Source organism: Hylobates moloch, unplaced genomic scaffold (assembly GCF_009828535.3).
Source record: "Hylobates moloch isolate HMO894 unplaced genomic scaffold, HMol_V3 SCAFFOLD_3, whole genome shotgun sequence".
NCBI classification, from domain to species: Eukaryota; Metazoa; Chordata; class Mammalia; order Primates; family Hylobatidae; genus Hylobates; species Hylobates moloch.
In genome coordinates, this window is record NW_026652278.1 from 70,078,526 (window position 1) to 70,095,588 (window position 17,063).

Here is a 17,063-nt window from a genome sequence, read left to right on the forward strand (position 1 = left end):
ATATTATAAGGAAAGTATTTGTCACTCGGACTCTCAGAATTGAATTTGCCTGAATTAATTATGATTTGCACTCCATCCCCCTGGGCAGTATTGTGGGGGAGAGGTAATCCTTTCTGATGTCTTATAGAAAATCAATTCTGGCCTGCGGCACTGGCTAGTTGCTTGAGTGGGGGAACTTGTCACCCACTGTATGGTCTTTATTTCCCATTTTTCTTGGCCCTTTGTTGTGTATTACTTTCTCTGAGCTGGTTTAAGAAGCCGCCAGGGCCAGGGAGCAGTGCTTGGAGTGATGGACAAGGATACTCTCCCATAAAGAAAATCACAAGGGCCCCAAGTTGGGTAATGAAAGGCCTTGTCGGTGGCTTTTCTTGTGTAGTCAGCATTGTTTATAGAGTGTTTTCCACTGAGAAACATAGACACTTTCTCTTTGGCCTAGGGGATAAGACAAGTTGAGTGGCACTTGGTCAGATGTAGGGATTTGGTCTTGACTGGTTTGAGAATGTGCTGTCTTTTCCTCTGTCTTCCCTGAGGCCTCCCTTTGTTCCTTGGAATATGTTCCTCTTTCTTAATTTCACGATGGGAAACTCCTTCATCTTATAAAACTCCATGAGCAAATGTAAGAGGCAAAACAATTGATAAATATTTGTAACAACTATGACAAGCATAGGGTTGATATCCTTACTATATAAACAGCTGTTACAAAAAATAACTACCATGGAAAGGGGTGTGGTCAAGTTTTAAATGCCTTGGGAATGGTGCCCTCAAGATAAAGCTGAGCAAAATAGCAGGACACAGAACTGAGCAGATGTAGATGTTAATGTAGATACACTCAGAGAAAGGGCTGAAACGTCCCCTTTTTCTTACATCTGTCAGGAGAGCCTACAAGTAATTTCTGCCTTGGCATGTGACCATGGTGCCTTGGCTTTGCCATTCCAGCCAACTGACCCTTTTGCTGAAAGTTTAATAGGGGATAAATTCACATGTGAATTCATAATCCCCTTATCTGTGCTAAGAACATTCTGTAACGAGCCTGCAACAAAGAGAATCTTACATCTTGCGGTTTTGCTCTGACCCCACCTCTTGGCCTCCTTCCTAACCTCTCTACACCTCCTGGTTTGACGCTTTAGGTATCTGCCCCTTGTGGAGTCATTGCCTGCCTGCAGTATGTTAAATGAAGTTTTAAATAAATTGATTCACATTTCCTGCCAGTCGTCACATTCAGGCATTTAAGGAAGTATGGCATATGTGAGTGGGGAATATATTTGGGCTTATGAGAAGAGAAAAGAAAGACTTGTTCTCTTCTAGAATTCATTAATTTTGAGCCTTAGTCTCTTTTATGTAGTGCGACTTTGACTATAAATCCACAAGCAAAGTCACAGTCAAACCACAGTTTAAGTTTTGAAGATTTATTGTTAAAATTTGCTCTCCCCTTAATGCTTTTATTATTTTCTCTTCTCTTCCCTGCCCATGGTGTGGGTTACAGTTAGTGTTATCTACATATGTCTATAAATACCAAAAATATTTTTGATACAATGTGCATTTAATCAACTTTTTGTTACTGTTATGCCATTTGTGTGGAGGAAAATTGTTTCTGTCTTAATGTTCTATTGAAGTGCCTTTGGAGTGATGATATCATAATCACTTTAATACATTTAAAAGCTTCAAGGCTTAGCATTTATTGAACAAGGCTCATTGAAGGAATATAACGGATGTCTTGAGGCTTTCCGCTGCTGTAAAAAGGACAGTATTGTTCATGGCCTCAGTAAAAGAAAATCTGAATTTTTATTTTACTTTGCACTGCATTGCAATTATATTTCAAAAGCTCTTCAAGAGCAACTAACAAAGGGGCTGTTTTTATGAATTGTTATAATTGCACATCTCAGGGCTGACTGCTGTGAGTTTAAGATTAATAATGGACAGCAATTTAAAACTTTATCACCAAGATCCAACCTTGAGATCCTAAGATATGTCTTTCCCTTCCTGGATATCCTTGGAGAACAAGTTTTCCCAGGTTGGGAAGTGAGCGGAATTCTTATAAGTTTTGGCTCTCTGGGATCTCCGTGAAGAGAGAGCCATGGAGGGTTGAGATTGGAGTGTGTGTGTGTGTGTGTGTGTGTGTGTGTGTGTGAAGTCTATGAAATCAGAATGGGAAAATGGCACATGGGAAGCTGAGGGAGCCCCCACAGTCCTTGTGGGTTGAAGGTATGTTCTCTCAATCCCTGGACTGACACAGGATGGGCCGCCATGCTCTGAAGCCACGCTTCTGAAGAGTGCTAGGGAGAAGCTGTGACCGTTGGAGGTGTAATGGAAGATACCCTGTCATTCTCTTGGTTGAGATGGTTAAGTCACATCCTTAAAATTCGGTACCTCCTGGAACACTGGTCTCATCTTCCCTGCTGTTGGGTAACTGCTGACTGTGGCCTTGGAATTACGTGTGTGGTGAGACATCCCCATGGGTGCAGGCTTGGTCTTGGAAATTATTTCAAGGAAGCTTTCTTTATCCCACTCAGTCATAACTCAGAGGAGAACAGTGCCTGGAAAGACTAGTCACAGTTTCCTATTTCTTATTCCCCATCATCTAATTAGGTAGCTCCTGGTCTTCACTCTCCCTGACTGACTTGCCTGAAATTTGTGGGTGTGTGTGTGTGTGTGTGTGTGCGTGTGTGTAAATTATTATTATTTTTTAGAGACAGGGTCTCACTGTATTGCCCAGGCTGGTCTCAAACTCCTGGGTTCAAGTGATCCTCCCACCTTGGCCTCCCAAAGTGTTGGGATTACAGGTGTCAGCCACCATGCCCAGCCAAATTTACTTGTTTAAAGCACGCAATTCTCTGTCTAAATTTTCTTTAAGTGAAAATAGGCATTGTAAAGTTCATGTGCTATGAAGTGGGGCTGCTGAGGCCTAATTAATGATGAATCCATGTTTCTTTCCACCTAATACTCTGAACAGGTGAATTTGCTTGAAATGATGGCTTTGATTTAGTAGCCTGAAAATAGTGGTCTTTTACTTCTTGTCTTTAGAGATATGGTGGCTGTTACTTCTGGTAATCAATCCTTTCTAATCTGGGTAGTTGGGGCTAGTTAGAGACCAGAGCTGTGATTGGGGTGTGGTAGTTTCCACTAGCGGTTGTTGAAACAACTTCCTAAAGAGATGTTATTCATGTATTCACCCATCCACTTCTCTGTATCAGTTAGAATTAGATTCAATTGCATAGGATAGATGACTCCAGTTACCAGCTGCTAAAATAAGGTTTATGTTTGTTCCTTTTTTTGTTGTTGTTGTTGCCCAGGCTGGAGTACAGTGGTATGATCTCACTCACTGCAAACTCCGCCTCCTGTGTTCAAGAGATTCTCATGCCTCAGCCTCCGGAGTGGATGGGATTACAGGTGTACGTCACCACACCGGGCCAATTTTTGTATTTTTAGTAGAGATGGCGTTTCGCCATGTTGGCCAGGCTGGTCTTGAACTTCTGGCCTCAAGTGATCCACCCACCTTGGCCTCCCAGAGTGCCAGGATTACGGGCGTGAGCCACCGTGCCCGGCCTGTTTGTTTCTTTCTCATGTAAAAGAGGCCTAGAGGCTGACAGTCTAGGGCTGATAGGCTCCTTCCAGCTTTCAACTCTGCTGTCTCTAGGGTATGGGGTCTTAGACTAATCATGGTCCAGGATGGCAGCTAGAAGTCCAGCCATCATGTCCACATTCCAGGCTGGCAGCAGGAAGAAAGGCAGAAAGAAGGACATTTGCTCTTGCCTTTTAAGGAGTCTTTTTAGAAATCTTATGTAGCAGTCCAGATGTAAGGCCACACCTAGCTGCAAAGGAGGCAGAGAATTGCAGTCTTTTACCTGGGTGGCAATGTGCTCTGCTAAAATTTGAGATTCTTTTCCTGAGGGAGAAGGGGAGAATGGATATTGGGGTAGGCCACCTGTAGATTCTGCTTATCAATTCATTCATCTATTATATTCTCTCTCTCTCTTTCTGTCTCCTTCTCCCTCCCTCCCTCCCTTCTATTTTCTAAGCTGTAGTTGAAATGCCCCTCCCTAGTTCTATACATTTCTCAGACAGGCCTTTTATGTTTTTTTTTCCCCCTTTCAAGGTTTCCCTTGATGTTTGTTTTAACCTGCTTTTATCGATATTAAGATGGTAGGCATAGAGGGGACCATTTTTTGAGTGCCAAGTCTTCATTTCTCCTCTGCATAACATTTTCATGCAGCTAAAGCATCAAGGCCTGCCGTACAGAGGAAAAAGTGACCAAAGAGCTGGGAATGGTTCTTGGAAGCTTCTGAGCTTTTTGCCTTTCGTTGGATCATGACTGTCACTTATCTCTAGAAACTTCCCTCCCCTTCTTGCCTGCAGGCAGCTGGGCCAAAGGGCAACCCCTTTGAGATCCCGAGTCCTGCCACTTATGGGGATGAATACACCTTACCTCATAGAAGTCCCTGGAATCCAAAAGTCAAGGCCAGTGTCATACATCCACCCTCCTGTGAACAGACTAACTTTAAAGAATTCTCAGATAGAAGATGAAGGCAATGCCTCGGGGTGGCTGGATTTTTATAGTCCCAGCTGTTACAAACCCAGGTGGTGCTACTTGTGGTGGTCCCCAAGCTCTAGGAAAGACAGGACCTTCCACTGAGCACAAAGGTGCTTTGAGGCAGGATGATGTTGCAGATGACATTGCTGTGTCCCTTCTTACACGTCAGCCCATCTGCTGTCTGTCCTTTGGCAGCAGTGGAGTTTTCCAAGTCAGGAATTGGGACATGTAATCTGATGAGCTGTGCTACCTCTGAAGACAGAGGGTAGTCTGAGCAGATAATTTTTACATTCTGGAATGTTTGTACCTCTGGGTCATTTTGAGCACTTTTACAGTTAGTGAGACAATATTTGAAATCCAGAAGTTTTAAACAGAGATCTAGGAACTATGATTGTGGTACATGAAATTTTTGCTTAAAGAGGCTTTGAAGAGATTGGACTTTGGAGGTCTAGAGACCTGGGTTCAAATCCTCTTGCTAGATTACTTTTGGGGGATAATTTATTTGAGGCTCAGTGGTTTTTTAAAAAATCTATAAAACAGGGCTAGTGAGATATAACTCAATGGAGAATGAAATTAAATGAGAACATATGTAAAGTGCTTAGCACATAGTAGGTCCTCAACAAAAGTTAATTTCTCTTGTAAGCAATCACTATGCTAAGCGCTTAGTAAATGTTTCATTTGTTTTATGATCAAAAACTTGAAAACTTGAGCAATAGTCTATATCTTAATTTTATTATTTGTTTTATTTTACATTTAATAACCCTCATCTTGTTGTGCATGGCTAGAGGTGTTGTTCAGGAACACAGGATTATTTTTCAAGCAGCCCCCTTTTCCCTTTATGTAAGATGGGTACACCATGAGAAGGTGCTTTTATAACTGGAAACACAGGTGGTTTCTAAATTGGAAGCATGAATTGACCTAGCATACTTTTGGAAGTGCAGTTGAAGAGGACTTCAAGCTGTACTTTGAGCCTTTCTGGGCCATAGATCTCTGAGAATCTTACGAGAGCTATGGACCCACTTCTCACAAAAATGCACGTATGTTTATACATAAGGTGTATACACATATGTATATACATGAGGGGTCTATACACATATGTGTATACATGACGGGTCTATACACATATGTGTATATATGACCTGTGGACCCCACCCCCTGCCCTCTCCCCTCAGGAATCATAGGTTAAGAACTCCTGGCCTAGATTTTTTTTTTTCTTTTCTTTAAAGGGATATAGAGATTGACAGAGAATGAAGAAAAGGGAATGAAAGACATGCATGGGTGGGGAAGGGTGACTGGGAGAGTTGGCCATACCCAGAATAAAGCAGGTGGTTGAGATAGTGATAAGATGATAAAATCATGCTACATGTCAGGGCGGCATTCACAGCTCCATGGTTTCCAAGACGTCAAGAATGGAAAGATCCAGTGTTTTTTTTTTTTTTAAGTCTAATATTTTATAATGAAACATTTCTATCATATGGAAAAGTTTGAAGGATTGTATAGTGGACACATGGATGTGCCCGCTGTTGAGGTTCTTCCATTGACGTTTGCTCTGCTTGCTTTATTTCACCTCTAGCCATCCATCAATCCATCTTGCTTTTTTCATGCATTTCATAGTAAGTTGCAGATATCAGTATCCCTCACCCTGAACACTCAGCATGCCTATTATTTTCTAGAGTTCAATATTTTTTTTTTTGAGAAATGCATGAACCCTAAGTGTACCATTCTGTGAGTTTTGATAAATACATGCCTGTGTAATCCAAACCCCTATCAAAGTGTAAATCCTGATCTCAACCTAGAAAGTTGTCTTATGTCCCTTCCCAGCTAATCCCTGCTCCCTCCGCTCCACAGGCAATCACTCTTTTTTTTTTTCTTTTCCACCATGGCTTAATTTTGCCTATTTTACGACTTCACACAATTGGGATCATATAGTATATATTTTTGTGTACGTGAGGCTTCTTTCATCAGCACAATGCATTTGAAATTTGTTCCTGTTATATGTACCAGTAGTTTGGTTCTTCTTGTTGTTGAATAGCCTGTTGTATGCATCTACTGGTCTTTGCCCATTCTCCTGTTGAATGTCACTTAAGCTGTTTCCAGATTTTAGGTATTAAGCTGCTGTGAACACATATACAAGCCTTTGTTTGTATATATATTTTCACTTCTCTTGAGCAAATACATGAGAGTGAAACTACTGGGTCCTAGGGGAGATGCACGTTTAGTTTTAATAAGAACTTTCCAGTTTTCCCCAAAGTGGCTGTTTCATTTTTACTTCCACCAACAAAGTATGAAAGTTCTGGTTGCTCCGTGTCCTCACCAACATTTGGTGTTGTCAGTCTTTTTCATTGTATGCGTTCTGTTGGGTGTATGATGGTGTCTCATTGTGGTTTTAATTTGCCTGTGGTGCTCCAGTATGACATTTTCCTTGGTCCCTAAGTCCCCTTTGATCTCAGAGGCATTATCTCTATATTTAGGGAATGTGTGGGAATAGCTAGTCAAAATCTTATGGGGCTATAAAACTTTCTGCAGCTTTTTTTTTTCTCCCCCTTTAAGTTCTGTATGGCACGAAAATGCTTGAGAGCATCCATGTCCATATAGATACCCATAGTCACTTGTGATATTGTGGCTGCAGGAAGGGTGCTCCACGGACTAGGCAAGGATAGCTGTATTCTGGGAGCTGGGAGCTCCACCTCCCAGATGGAGCCACGTGTGTGTGCACATGAGTGTTTGCGTGTGCATGCGTGCGTGTGTGTGCATCAAGTCCCTTGACATTTAAGGAGTTTGGTGAGTCAGCAGCTGGAACCTTGCATCCAGCCCTGTGTCACAACATTATCAGAGACTTGGGGAAACTGGATGGAGTTCAGAGAGGAGCAGCTAGTACGATTAAAGGGCTTGGAAGGATTAAGGGATTGATTTATGAGGAAAGATGAAAAGAATTTAATGTGTGCTGCTTGACTAAGTGGGTACACCATAATGGCCTGCAAATATCTGAAGAGTATAAACACTGGAGAGGGAGAGGAATTAGCACAGGGTGAGGAAACTGATCCAGGAATAATGGGGGAATATAAAGGGGTGGGGAGGATGGGGTGAGTTGGCAAAGTATTAGCAGGGATGTGGCCTTCCACGAATCCTCTCCCTCTCAGAAGCCTAAAGGGGGAGTGAGTTGGTTTGGGAGGATGAACTGGAGGAGGCGCTATGGGTGGAGAAAAAGCAAGTGGAAAGAGGGTATGTGTTTGAGTGCCTACTGTGTGCAGGACCAGGTGAGAAGGTGCTGATCTGGATGCACAGGCTGGGAACCTGGAGGCAGGAGGGAAGGCCGGTGGTGGAGAACGAGGTGATGGAGACAGCCTGGAGCCTGGAATCTAGACACCCTCTGAAATTTCTCCTCCTCCTGATCATTTTTCCAGATTGAGGAAAGAGATGCTACACTTCTGTGTTGCATCCCAGCTTGCTTGAGATGTGCAGTTTCTAACTCAAAAGTCTTCTAGCTTCCCAGTTATTTTCCTGTCCCTGCTTCCTAAAATACAGCTATCCTTGCCTAGTCCGTGGAATTCATCTCTCCCTGCCTGTGTATCTTTTCCAGGTTTGTGGGTCTGCGATTGGGGAACAATATGTGGACTAGTGAAGAGAGGATGGGAAGTGAAGCCAAGCTGCCTGGGGTGAGCGTCTGGCTTCGTACTCCCCAGCAGGATGAGCAGGCCCAGGTGCTTATTCTCTGGGCCTTGACTGTCTTTTCTGAAAAATGGAGATGATAATAGCACTTTACTTCACAGAACTGTCCTGAAGTTTACATGAAGTAAGGTGTGTGCAGTGCTTAGCATAGTGCCTGGCAAGAAGCAAATGCTTAATAGCTGCTGGCTACTGTGGTTATAATTAAAGCCACAATCGGGACTATGATTCTTCCAGTACCAAAACTTGGGCTGGGAGTTGGCCTGAGCAGTGCCTTCAGTGTGTAGACAGCCTCCTCTGACACAGTGTGTGGGGAGGTGCTCACAACAGCATTGGGGTGGTCATAGGAGGGATTGTTTTCACCTCAGTAGGAGGCAGTGATGGGTAACACTGCTTTCTCCCCTAAGGTACCAAGGTGTCTAGAGCCAAGGTGTCTAGAGACCAGATCCCCAGGTTTGGCTGGAAGAAGAAACTTGATTCCTTCCCGTTCTCAGCTCTGGCCTGATTCAATGAAAAGATAGTTGAGCTGAGAGCCAGGAAACCTAGATTAACTTCTGTTTTCCAACACCTCATTTCCTCATTGGTTGAGAAAAGGGAGGAAGGGTTTAAATCAGTGTTTTCTACCTTTTTTTTCCTGCTAGGCAATAGAACCCTTTAGTTGAGTGATGTGTTATGTGGAACCCTAATATGTCAAATAGCCTCACACTGAGCTGCTTCTGACTGAGGTAGGGGGCTGGAGACCATCCTGATTGAACCCCTGTTGCTCCTCACAGGAGTCTTCCAGTGACACCCAGACCTTTCTGGAACACTGCTAATACACATGCACACACACAACTGAGCCCTTCTAATGGTAACTCTTTTTCTGATGACTACTAAGATAAATTGTGGGCCCACCTTCGCTAAGTGCTTTGCATCTGTCAGATAATAGTATTCTCAGAATCTTATCATAGGGTGAAGAATATTATTATCTCTGCTCTATAGAAGAAACTGAGGCTGAGGAGTCAAGCAAGGGTCTCATAGCTGAGAAGTGATAGATGATCTCTTAAGAATTCTTTCAGCTCTGAAATAGTCAAATTCAGTTTCTACAACAGGTATTCAAGTGATATAGTAGATGTGCAGTAAATACTTAGTAATGTGAGTATATTCATCTGTTTTCACACTGCTACAAAAAAAGATGCTACCTGAGACTGGGTAATTTATAAAGGAAAGGGGTTTGATTGACTCATAGTTCTGCATGGCTAGGGAGGCCTCAGGAAACTTACAATCATGGCAGAAGGGGAAGCAGGCACGTCTTACATGGTGGCAGGAGGGAGAGAGTGTGCGAAGGGGGAAGAGCCCCTTATAAAACTGTCAGATCTTGTGAGAACTCACTCACTATCATGAGAACAGCATGGGGGAAAGCCACCCCTATGATCCAATCACCTCCCACCAGGTCCCTCCCTCGATTACAGTTCGAGAGGAGATTTGGTGGGGACACAGAACTAAAGCCTATCCAAATCTGTTTATTTGGATAGTAGGCTTCCCCAACTCCAGAATGGAATTCTGCAACCTGTTGTCAGTCTCCTGGACAGATTCTCAAGTCTCTTCTTTTCATGTTGTCTCTGCTTCAAGACACAGACTTTCCCACTGCAGGTGTCAGTCATTTATGACATCTCTGAAGGAATGCAAGTCTAGGCTTTAGCTACCACAAAGTGTGCCTTGTGGGGTACTTCAGAGAATCAAGGTGTTGGGATACTATTTTCTTTTAAAATGCCTTTTTTTCCCACCTATTACCCCAGTGGGAGTCAGTTTACTCTGTTTTAATCAATGATAATAGTCCTGAATATGTACAATTCTTTCTTTGGTATTTTTAATTGGTAGTTTCAGACAAGGGAGTAGATGACAACTTGTTCCATTGAAAGGAATTCATATTTATACTCTTGCAAAATGTGTTCCCGGTTGCTCCCACACTTTCCTGGTGTGTGTTTAAATGATTTTTTTTCTTCTTACTGTTAACTGACCTAAGAGGTCTGTAAAAGTATTGGGTTCCTTGTGCATCCTGTCTATTGAAAGAGAGGCCAGAAGGAGCGGAAAGGCAGGTGGTGTGGGCCTGTTTATAGACGTGGAATGAGGTCATCTTGTGAATGTTTGCTGGTGGCTTTTCCATATTGAGGGCTTTCTATGGTGAAATTTTTATACTAATTTTGATTCAATAACCCAATGGAGAGAATATAAACCAAATATTAACTATAACCAGAGTCCAGAATAATCAAGAGGGTATATCTGCACTGCAAATATACATAACCAAAATAGGTCTCAGACCAGATGCTAATGACATTTGAATTATTCTTTTAGTCAGGGAAGATATTGCTATTTAAAATTGCTCCCAGGTCTTAGTGACTTAACATGATCCAAGTCTATTTATTGCTTTCTTTATTTTTTCTTTTAGTGACAGAGTCTCACTATGTTGCCCAAGGTGGTCTTGAACTCCTGGCCTCAAGTGATCCTCCCACCTCAGTCTCCCAAAGTGCTGGGGTTACAGACATGAGCCACTGTACCTAGCCTGTTTGTGCTGCCTTAAATTGAAAGTAGAGTGTGTGTGAAGTGCAGGGAGGTCGGGAGGGGAACTGTGTGTCCTGCCACCATTCAGGGGCCCAGGCTGTGTTCCTCTTGTGGCTCTGCTCTCCCCTCTTTCTTTGGAGCTGTCTCAGTTCTGGTAAGTGGGGAAAGAGATCATGGAGAAGGCATGCCACTCTTAACTGTCTTAGCCCAAAAGTCACACACCTCATTTTCTTTCACATTTCATTGGTAAGCCTGTTCCTGAAAGGAGGCTGGGAAATTAAGTCCAACTGTGTGCCTAGGAAGCTGAGGAGGACAGCAGCAGCACAGGGGTGAGCCCTATGGCTTCTGCAACACTGACTGTTGTTCGTGATCTATTTCACCATTTCCCTGTTGTTGGGCATAGTTTGGGAGAGGATTATTGTTGACCCAACCAGTCCAGAGAACAAGTTATGTACCTTTTTGCCTTTTAGATATTTTTTTATTGATCTCTGAGTTGAATTAATGGGGCCAATCCCATGGGCCTCTGTTTACTCTTACACAGAGAAGAGGAACAGCCCTAGCTAAACCACCAGTGTTTCTTTGGGAAGAATCTGGTACAATAAATGTCTTTGGGAATGACTCATGTCAGGTTCACCTCTAGCTGATCCTGGCCTTAGGGCCTGGTTGGCCCTTGAACTCAGGTGCAAGCATGGTCTTAAGTTTACTCTTGCTGTTTCTTCCAAAGGGTTCAGAGGCCTCCTGAGGCACTACTGGGTGCACACTTCTTTCTCTTTATTTTATATTTGTTTATTTTTAACTTTTATTTTAGGTTCAGGGGTACACGTGCAGGTTTGTTATATAGGTAAACAAACCTCCATGTCATGGGAGTTTGGCAGGCACACTTCTCCTCCTTCTTGTCCTGACTGGTGCTGTTCTTCCCTGTCCAGTCCTGCAGTCCCCAGGTAGAGGCAACCTTCTCTTCTCTTTCCTGTGTGGCCTGAACACCCCCTGCACAGCCCAAACCACCCTGTGACCCACAGCAGCACCTATTTGTATCATTTGCTCCCCTTCTCACATTGAACCTGAGACTCAAAACACTGAAGCATCTGTGGTAGGGTGAGATGGCAACAGGTGCATGAAGCCTTTTTAATGCTCACCATGTAAAAGTGCAAAAGCCAGGCAGGGACTGCATTCTCTAGGGAATGTCCATTTTGGACATGAGGCTGCCCACTGTTAGTTGATAGCCTGTTTTTTATTTTGTATTTTTTATTACAGGTACTGCAATTGTGCTTGTCTTCTTTAAAAAATAAGTTTGCACTTGAATGTGAAGCCAGCTGACTTTTAGAGACGTTTCATTGGCTCCTTCTAGAACACTGCATTATGCAGTTTGGGCGTTGTGGCTTCTCATGCTGGAGACTGTTGCTGCTGTATGTGTGTACAGGGCAGGGGTGGTGGTGGATGTTTAAAAGAAAAATACGGGGATTCAAATGACATTAGGCCTATGGACTCAGACATTTAGGGGGAACTTGGCCACACCCCCCACGATTTACTTGTCTTGCTTTATAATTGGTCATGAATCTGGTATGCCCTATTTTCCATTAGGTTAATAAAATATTAGTGTTATAAACCATGACTACTGGTTTATAGAAGCTGCAATCCCTTTGTCACCCTCTGTTACCTTGGTTTAGAATCAGTTTGTTAGAGCATTAACCACCTTCTGGTTTGCATCAAGGTGGCTGTCTAATGGGTCATTAAGTACTAGTGATACTCAGTTCCTCTGGGATTTTTTTTGATATTACAGTAGTTATATTGGGAATAAAGTATACAAGAAACTACACTCACACAGTAGGTTGTCTTTATGGGGGAAGAACCTGAGAGAGGGAGAAGAGACGGGATATTTATTCCATATTCAGTTGTGAGAGTCTTGGCTTCATTTGGAAAGGTCAACAACCTGGAAGTGTCAGGGTATTTGATTAGTCACATACCAGATAATAAGAGGTATTAATGAAGCATAAGGAATTGAAGATACTAGGGCCATCCATTCATTCATTTGTGTGTTAGGTCATTTATTTATTAATCCCATTTTTTTTTTTTTTTTTTTTTTTGAGACAGGGTCTCATTCTACCACTCAGGCTCTGGAGTGCAGTGGTACAATCACGGCTCACTGCAGCCTTGACCTTCCTGGGCTCAGGTGATCCTCCCACCTCAACCTCCTGAGTAGTGCCTGGGTAATGTTTGTATTTTTTTTTGTAGAGATGGAGTTTTACCATGTTGCCTAGGCTGGTCTTGAACTCCTGGGCTTAAGCGATCCACCTGCCTCGGCCTCCTGAAGTGCTGGGGTTATGGGCCTGAGCCACTGCACCCCATATTTGTTGAGTACCTCTATGTGCCATGCGTTATGCTGGGTGCTAGAGATTCAGGAGGTAGCTCAACACAAGGATGTCTCTACCCTTGCTGAGCTTTCAGTCGTGGGTGGGGCTGGGGGGATGGGGCAGGGAGGAAGTGGCATGAATCAACTAAATGTAAAATTCACTTCATATTTTATTAGATTAATGGAAAAATAAGTCATATCAAAGGTTTGGCCAGTAACAAATGGAGATATTGTAAGATAGCCTCATAGGATAAATGCATGTAATAGCGTCTGTAGCAATAGGGGGAGTCATCTTCTCTAAGCAGGATATTAGGTTAAGATCTGAAGGATAGGTAGGACTTATCTAAACAAGGAGAGGGGAGGAAAAAACATTCTAGGCAGTGGGAACAGCATGTGCAAAGGCCCTGTGGGAGGAGAAAGCATTAGGAACTAGTAGAAGGTTGGTATGGAGTGTGGCATAAGAGGGGCAGGTAGGGATTACCGCACTGAGCCTTGTAAGGTGTGTATAAAGATTTTTACTGTTACCCTAAGAACAGTGGGAAACATTGGCAATTTAAATCAGGGGACTTTTATCAGATTTGTGTCTAGAAAAAAATCACTCTGGCTACAGTGTGGATAAATGGATTGGGGGAGGTCAGAGTAGGTGTGGGTAGATCATGTCATCCTTGGCTGTTGCAGTGAGATGGAGTACAGAGGGCAAGTTTGAGTGATTGATACAGATTAACATCAGAAGAACTAGGTGAGAGATAAGTTGTGGGAAAGAGAGGAAGGAGTCTAGGATCACACCTGAGTGCCTGGCTTGGAAATGGGATGAATAAGGGTTGTTTTAGTTATGACACAGGTTTGGCCGTTAAAACAGGACTCAAGAGTAGCTAAGAGGGAAATGGATTGCTCTCGTCTCAGTCCAAGTGTAAGCACTCTAGGGCTGATCTGGTGGTCTCATGGCATTGTACTTCTAGAATCCTTCTGTTTTATTGCCCTGTCATCTCTAGACCATTGTCCTTAGCATGGTTATAGCTGGCTCACTACTATGTTCACATTCTAGATTTTTCCCATCAAGGTCACCACCCAGAAGTTGCTTACATCCCAAGGGTCACAACTGAGTCTCATGGCCACACATCGTTGTAGATAATCAGGGGACAGCCAGCAATCTCTACCACAGTGGCACAGTCACTAAACAGAAAACGTGGAAGAGGACCAGTTGGCAGGAGAAGAGCAGGAGCAAGGGTTAGATGTTCATTTTGTGCTGTTTAGATCCTTATAGTCTCTCCCGCATCCCATCTCAGCTTCCTCGACTTCCCTCCATGAGCCCTTTATTCTACCACTTCATGTACTTGCTGCACCCCTGGACCCCCCATATTCTTCCTGCCTGGAATGCCCTTCTTTCATGTTTCCCTGACCAGCTGATTCCTACCCTTTGCTTAAAGCTGTCCCCAATCCCTCCACCCCTACTCCAGCTGCTCCTTTAGGTGAATTTTTAACACTCATTGCTCCTGTCACCACTTGGTGTAATGACAGTAGTTCTCATGCTGATGGTGTGTCTCTTACTGAATTATTTAACTTTCTAAGTTACTATTGTGTGTCTCAGTTTCATTCAACCATGTTTATTAAGAGTCTACTATGGGCCATATTAACTCTCCTCCTCCATCCCTCTTGTGGTAGCACCTAAAATACAAACACAGAGCCTTTAAGGCTTATTAGTTTCATAGTGAGAAAACCTGCAGTGAACTTAGTGTTTGGCTGACCCCTGGGAGTCTTTTGGAGCTATTTTCAGGGCAGAAGTCAATGAACCATAAGTAGAACAAGCTAAAATAAACCTCTGTTTTTTCATTTCTTAGTAGTACTCCCACTAATCCTGTCCTGCCTTACCTTTCTGATTGCAACCAGGCTGAGTGACCCCAAACATAGATGCTCAGGATAAGATGGACATGGCATTATGCAGGTGTGATGGGGAGTAGGAGGGCATTCTGAGAGGACTTAGAGAAAAGAGACCACATTTGTTCCACTTTCTGCCACTCCCCTGTCTGATTTCTCTAAGTCACTGAGTGGAGAATGGCCTGAATTGGCAGCAAAGCTGGGATTTCCAAACCAACTAACAGTTCTGCCTTTTTACCCTGTGCTTGTTATTTTCTGATTTCTTAAAAAATCAATCATTCATTTATTTTTTTCATTCATTTCTGTTGTTTGTTTTTTGGTGTCTTATAGCAGATCAGTGAGATGTGGTCCCTGCCCTGCAGGAGCTCATGGGCCAGTGGCAAGAGCAAACCATGAAACTCTCCATCTACTTGGTGATAAGCCAATCATGGTCCCCAGCTGGGTTGGTTGTAGGCTTGGTGGAGACATGGACCATGCTTTAAAAGTCCCATGTGTCCCCCGTAGAGTTCAGCGCCATGTTGGTCCCTTGGCTGGTGCCCAGTGACCATGATGATTGATTTCACGGACTGCTATGTCTTTCCCCATGGAAATCTTGGTGCCTGGTGTCTTGGAGTGTGAAAGCAGAGATTCTTTCAGGTTTCCTGGCACGAGGGGGTTGTTGTGGGAGGTTCCCTCCTCACCCTTAGTGAAAGTGCTTTGGAAACCTGAGCCAGAAGCAATGGCAGAGGAAGTTCCTGGTGTGAGGAGCTTGGATGCTGGCTGCCTTTCCCCCATTTAGCTCTCTCGGGGCCCTTGGGGAGAGTTGTGCTGTGGTTGGGTAAGTGCATGTTTGGGGATGTGGGTGGGTCTTGCCGGGTCTCTCAAACCCAGATGCTCATTCAGGTGCAAAGTTCAGTGTTTGCTCAGCCATGTACAAGCCTTGTGTTCTGGTATCTTTTTTTTTTCCTGGTGACATCTGTTGTACAGGGAGTGACTCTCCCTGGGTAAATGGTGTATTGTCAGTTCCTCCACTCCAGCGTACAACCAACGAAACAGGATGGCACTGCTTGGAGAAAGATGGCTGGCTGGAAGCATCACAAAATGGCACTACAGCCTATTGGGGGCGACCCTGGAGTGTCACAGGGGTACCCCAGCAAGGGCAGGAGCTCTGCTGAAGCAGCTTCTTCATGCCTCCTGGCTGCTTTTGTGCCATAATTTTCCAGATTCTTTTCTTAATCATGAATTAGCTGAGTTTTCAAGGTACAAAAAGCCCAGCTAGGGGAAAGGAAGTAGAGAAAGGGCCTCTGATGTGGTGTCCCAATGAGTTTTTTCACTTAAAGGGTCATGTTGAAGTCACCCAGAGAGACAGGCAGGGAACCTCACTTGGGTAAATAAGCAATGGAATGAAAGGTTGAAAAATGTGGTCTGAATTTTTTACTTGCATTGTTTCGGAGCCAGTTCCTATCCTGTCACTTCTCTCTGTGCCCCACCCTACCCTTCTTAATGACTTATTTGTACTGGAAAGCAAACTATTAATCACAAACAGAATAGCTCTGTAACTTCCAAACAAACACAGAATAGTTCTAGGGACTGTGAAAAAGCCAAACTCTTGGCAGAGATTTGAAAATGTGTTTCTTTTATATATATTTTAGAAATGTCACCATTTGTCCATAGGCACAGAAGGTTCCCTTTAATTAGCGGTGAATTTCGTATTTCCCTTTTCTTCCTGAGGCATCTAGAAAGCCCTGGCCTAGTAAAAGGCAGGTACACAGCTCTCAATTGAGCCCTATTGATGTGCTAGTATAGTTTTAATTGTGTTGAGATTTCCTTGCCAAAGTGACACATGCAGAAGCATTTTAAAAACGTATAGGGTTCGTAACTCTTTCGCTGTCTAGAGCTCTTGAATTATGAATGTCTCTTCCACTGCCTGTTCAGTTCTTCTGAATCTGTAAAATTACTTTAATAACCTGTGTGGGGGTAATGTTAATATGTTTGCTCAGTAGTGTGAATTTATTAGCATTCCTACCTCACTTCAGGGAGCTGGCTTGGCCCTTTTGATACAAGCCCTTGGTTGCAAGAAGAGGCAAATTATGGTGGTGTTTTTTTTCCCTCCCTCTCCCTTCC